The 6,001-nt window shown below is 42.4% G+C and overlaps 1 protein-coding gene across 2 annotated transcripts in view; it reads left to right on the forward strand.

Moving 5' to 3' along the window:
• Window positions 1-6,001, forward strand: part of LOC108623037 (GS homeobox 1) — a 61,588-nt gene that overhangs the window by 46,425 nt on the left and 9,162 nt on the right. The gene's annotated exons all lie outside the window — the stretch shown is intronic.

The raw sequence follows: 6,001 nt of genomic DNA on the forward strand, positions 1-6,001 counted from the left end.
GCCGTAAAATTGCCGCAAAAAGCGATATTTTATTCCTTTCAGAGGCACGATTTACCAACCGCGTTGCACAGATTCTTGGGGATGTTTATGGGATTTTATGGACTCGTGTCATCCCCTTGTTCGGAGGGGGAGGACCGTGTACACCTGGCTGGATCCAAGAATAATAACTATCTAACATATGCAGTGGTGTATATTAACATCTTGTTTCTGCGTAAATAAATGTCGTTTTGTGTTCGAAGTTATAAATCGTATCGCATGTTTTGATTCGTCATTCATTAATATTGAAGATGAAATAATTTTTTGTATAGTAGGCATTCGTAGAAATTCATTTAATCATTTAGGAGCGTGCAAACTGATGAATTATTTGAATGAAATACAAAGCATGTGTTTTATATACGCCAGTTTAATATACAAATTGTCTACATTGTGCTATGTATAGTTCTTCAACAAGAATATTGAATTCGCAGATAATCCAGTTTCCTTGATTTTCTAAAGGTTACGAGACAAAGGCTTAGAAAAGGTTGATAGCGAGTTGTCGAGATCGCGGAGGAGTATTTGCACGGGTGCACCATTTGGCCGATGGGTCGACTAGTTTAGCCAATAAACTTCATTTTATCGGCTCCTCGTTTCTACGATCGACGAGTGTTCTTCAAAGTAGAACCAATTACGAAAGCCTTAAAAGTTTCAATCTAACGTATGTCGCAGTGAGATATTTCACGAAACGCGTACGAGCTTCTATAGAATTTTTGCTTATGGGAACCGCAGGGGTTCGCGGTTCCAACCATAAATGGGATTAATCACGGAATTGACGCGAGCCGACAATGCGCCAGTTAGACGACGCAGCCTTCATCAGCCGGTGTCTTCAGGAATTATTATCCCGGCACGCGTTTATTATGCGACACGTGATCGACGGCGTGTTCCCGCGGCACGCATCCAAACGAAATTACATCGCAATCTATCGTTTATTGTGTCCAGCAGAAAACGAAGTTCCATTCGGAAACGGTTTAACTCGAGGAGTTTTTATTGTCTGCCCAGAAAATACGGCCGTGGTCGTAAAAAATGTTACGGTTAAAGTACGTTTCAAGTTAACTTTTTATCCCGCGGAATGTATTTCAGCCGAAGTTCGCGCGGTGCTGAATATTTCTTGAAGTTGAAACTGTGGCAACGAAGTTTCACACGAAGGTATACGTAGATCGCGTTGCCTGTGTATAAATAAGTTGCATTCTATTATTTAGATGCGCCCGAAACGAGGGTATATTTTCGATCATCTTTTCATCTTGCGCCCTGATGAATTTATAAAATGGTTGCGCAAGGGTATGAAGGGAAATTACGGGCTGGAAGAATAGATCTCGTATCGCCGTGTCATCGAAAGTTCATTTTTCGCGGTTGTTATTTAAGGCCGAGGGAAAGCCGAGTTCCGGGGGGTCGACGCGATGCATCGATCAATGTGCAACCCCTTTTCTTCTAGGAAGCTGTTCGAGATCTCTCCTTTTCACTCACCGTGCATTCATCCAGTAAAATTTTTCCTCGATGGCGATCCGATTGCTGGGCATGAAATTTTTTCAAACAATTTTTCACCGGCAAGTCCGTCGCTCGAAATTTGAATAGTACACGCGGGCTTACACGGTTTTTACGAAGATTTTTATTTTCGCTCGGCTTTGTCAGCGGTCGCACGTGTCTCTACAGTACAAAAAGTTGACTCTCCGTCAAAAGCACCGGCGACATTTTAATCCGTAAATTATCGAAGCGTAAACACGTTGTTCCGCAGCGAAATAACTTCGATGGTTCGCAGTTGCCGTCGATCTTGTCGCATTTTCGATGAAATCCTCTTTTCCCCTTGTGCAAATTTCCGTGTATCCCTCCCCGTTGAGAAAAGTATACTTCTTTCGCTTCCATTTATTCACTAGTATTTCCAGCGCTTATATCGTTCAGTGAAATGAATTTGAGCTAGTCGAGATTTTATTTAGCGTCGTAAAGCGTCGAAATTTTATATCTAGAGGGACAGGAGAAGGTCACGCTGCGACGATAAGATTACACTTCGAGAAGTGTAGTTTTAAACGTTAATAGCGATGCGAGTCACGGAGGAGTATAATTTACATGGACACGGGGAAAAGATTTCATAAATTGTTCCTCTGCTTGTATTGGCGCGGTCTTCAAGGGAAATGCGCTTAGCCTCTACCCGAGGGTCTTCTCTTTAACCTCTGACGGTACCCTCCGGTCATTACGTTTCATGATACTCTCACCGTTCAGAGATGATGAAGCGAACGGGAATATCGCGGCCCGATTCACGGTGCTCGGCAAACCGTGAGGTATCCATGAAAATCCTCCGCTGACTGTGTTACTCTTAAAGGCGCTCCTCGGCGCGTGTCAAAACACAAGTACCAAGGCGGAAACAACGGTAAGAGCATCGGGTACAAGCCAGGACGCGTAACCTAACGAAATTATCGAATGATTCACGGTGGAGTGGTCACCTCGATTCAGGAACGCTCGTTGTTGTCGACAATGGCCGGCGAAACAATGCCACCGCCGACAAAAAGGTCATCGGTGCACGCTTACTGCGAGAATGCAGTTTCGCATTATATCCCTTAATCTGTTTCATTTATCGGATCATTTGACACTTTTTTCATAAGCTATAGAATAACCTCATGTTATAAAAACAGGAACATTCTCAGAAGAATGACTCCAAACGTGATTCCTTTTTTAAGGATGTATTGGCTATACAGTCAATCCCAAAAGTTTATGCACTTTAGGGACGCATTTTTTAAAAAGAAATCAGACGTCGGAAGAACATTGCTAATAATAAACAACAAAAAAAAATTTTTTATTTTTCCGACGTCTGATTTCTTTTTAATTATAGGAAATGCGTTTTTCTAAGGTACATAAACTTTTAGAATTGACTGTATAGCCAATACATCCTTAATAGAGAATGAAAAGTCGCGCTTTTCTTTTTTTTGTTTCTAGATGGAGTTTTTCTTTTGCTGGCGAATTTTAAAGTTTCATTGTCTTAAGTATTGTCACGATCTTCGATTAGGTTCGTGGTCCGACGGACCGACTCGCTGAATGATCTAATTCAACTTTGCGATAGTCTCTGTGAACGTTAGGAGCAATCGGGTAAAAAACACGAGTCTTTCAGGGTGAAAGAAGTTGCCGAATGTCAAAGGATTGATTATCAAGATGAATCGACAGTCTTTATTTAAATCCATCTGCTCTCGTTTTATTCGAAAGGGTTTCAAGATCTATCTATCTATCGAGTAAAAAGAGAAAATTGTTGCGCGCGATGTCTGGAGGAGATACGATCCGCCGATTTGGCCAACAATGAACGAACGGGGTGAACGATGAGCATAAAGGATTTTCGCCAGAAAGTTGGCTCTCCGTTTGCCGTGCCCGAATTACTTTGGCCCGGTTAGCGACGAAAGGATAAGATCCGAAATCGTATTTGCCATTCCCATGATTATTTGGTTGTGCCCGGCACCCGTTCCATTCTTATTCTCGTATTTTTTTCCCTCATCAGGCCCTTTTATAGATGACCAATGGCGTGGGTCGAGCCGATGAATGGGAGATGCTCCTTTAGGATCCTGCTTTAAGAATGCACTCCTCCGTCGGGTGAAATGAGCCGAGCTAATTTCGGATCCGAGCCCCGGAGAATCGGGCGCAGATCGGCGGAACGAAACGGTCATGGAATAATGGCCGGGAAAAAGGAGTAAGTTTACGAGGAGACGACATCGATCTCGCGATTCGTCTTTCATCGGTAAACCCGATTGATTCATGGCCCTCGAATCAGACATGAAAACTGTGCCCCTCTATTGCTCGATGTGTGTTTGGGCAAAGGCGGTGAGGCTTCGCCGAGCACGATCAAGATTTTCCGTTCTACGGAATCCCACGAATCATTGTGCACCTATCACTGCAACGTCACGCTTTATCGCGCAGATCTTTCTTTGAGGAGAAAGGATTCTCGAGTTCATAGATTATTTGTTAGAGGAACAAACAGCTGACTTTGTTTTCATCCAACTCGCGTCTCATTCGGGATTTCGTTGAACAGTTGGATTAGTTAGAAGAATGCAAAGTGATTCTGTAGGAGATCTCATCGCTCACGAGTTTTATCGCGCGCGGTTGAAAGAGGAAGTACGAATCGAATCTATCTCGGATGTCAATAACAGGAAACTCTGGCATCCTTCCAGTAAGAGTTACGTTTCTAAACCGAAGAATTTCGAAACTTTTATAAATCATGTTTAGCATAATCGAGGAACGAATTCAATGACTGTCGGTTCAGAGATGATGGATTTTAAATATACATATACGAAATATCAGAAGTGAACGCTGTTACGTCGTTCAATTCAAACGTTGGCGAGTTTCAATTCAAGTTTATCTTCGAGAACGTATCGTCAAATATTTGGCTCGCGCTGACCCCAAAGGCGTTCTGGTTTACGCGCCAAGAAACTTCAGGCCTGGCAACTTTTGATATTGACGTAGAAAAGCTTGTTAATTTCTAACTTTAATATTTTTCGGCAAGCATCCAACTCGAGATTGCACCGTGAGTACAGGAATGAACTCGCCGGTTGGACCTTTAATTAGGGACCTGTGTGCCACTTTGAAACACGTGCATTTAAAACATCTGGCACGGTCAACTATGGAGATCAGTTTTTAGCCGTTTTGCAGGCTCAATTTCGAAGATTCAACTTTTGGAGAGATCGTTTCTGAACTTTCACAATTAAAGAACGAGAATTAATTTCGCACCAAAATATTCAAGACATCACCAAGATAGTTCTTAAGTTCAAAAGCGAGGGAGTTAATCCCCGGGTTTTAAAAATAGTTCGCCAACTTCTTGAGAGAAGTTGCTTTCAGAGTCAGACAAGAAGTTCCGGCTGCTAATGCCTGTAAAGACAGTAGAAAATTTTATGAAACGGTACATAATGCTCCAAGTTGGACAGTTCTACGTTTGGAATATCGATATCAGAGTCGTTTACTCTCGATGGAACTTGAACATCTCATCGAACTACTTATTCAACGAATTACTAAGTTATGCCATAAAGTCGACCGAGGGAAATTGAAAATCACGTAGTCTGCAGGCGACTGCTGGCAACTTTTTGAGAGAAGCAGCCAAGTCCCTTTTCGTTGAACCCCCGATTTCAAAATTTTTCCAAATTAATATCTACTTTCTAAGAGAGGGAACAGAACTCCTTGACGAAGGCACATACGTACAATCTATTCATCTATTGGAGCAGGCTGTGTCCTCGAATTTCTCCGATGCAGGGCACGCCCCGAATAAAAAGAGTACCCAATAGGGTGGCTGGAAGTTCGAGGGGTTGTGCGCGAAATTAAAATATCCTTCTGCTGTAATGACTGGAGTAACGACGCACGTGAACGCTACGTACGTTTCGTAACTTTGTTTGCGATACAGCGCGTACGAGGGGTGGGCTACCCCTCGGCTAAGGGTACGGCAACCCTTCGCGTCCGCCGGACATATGCCGAAACAGAGAGAGATCGGCATTGTATTATTCACGAGGCACGCCCGTGAGATAACGTTACCCCGATTTTTCATACGAGTTCCTATATAGGCACGCTCCTCCTCGCTCCATCCTCGTAACATAGTAATAGGATCAGTCGCGTTATTAGGGTTTTAAAATCACGGCTATGTTTTCATTCCCAACGCTAATTCCAGCGGTAAGTGCACGGATTAAAGTGAACTTGCTAATGAAAGGAACAGGAAGTAGCAACTACATTATACAAGGAACTTTAACAAAATGCAATGCAAGACAACTTAAGGATGTATAGGTAATATACTTAAACAATGCTAGCATGTTGAATTTGTCATTATAGATTCCTATTACTATTAAAATGTACCTGCAAAATTTTCAATTAACTCATGAGTTTTTTGAAAAATTATAGTGACTTAAAATTTGCATGTACTCTTATGGTAATCAGCAGTAACCCAAAGACTTTCTGGTATTTGGTGTCCACGCGCGAAGTTGGAAAAAACAACTGACTTGAGGAAATACAAACC

Source organism: Ceratina calcarata, unplaced genomic scaffold (genome assembly GCF_001652005.2).
Source record: "Ceratina calcarata isolate Rehan_Ccalc_2016 unplaced genomic scaffold, ASM165200v1 scaffold250.2, whole genome shotgun sequence".
NCBI classification, from domain to species: Eukaryota; Metazoa; Arthropoda; class Insecta; order Hymenoptera; family Apidae; genus Ceratina; species Ceratina calcarata.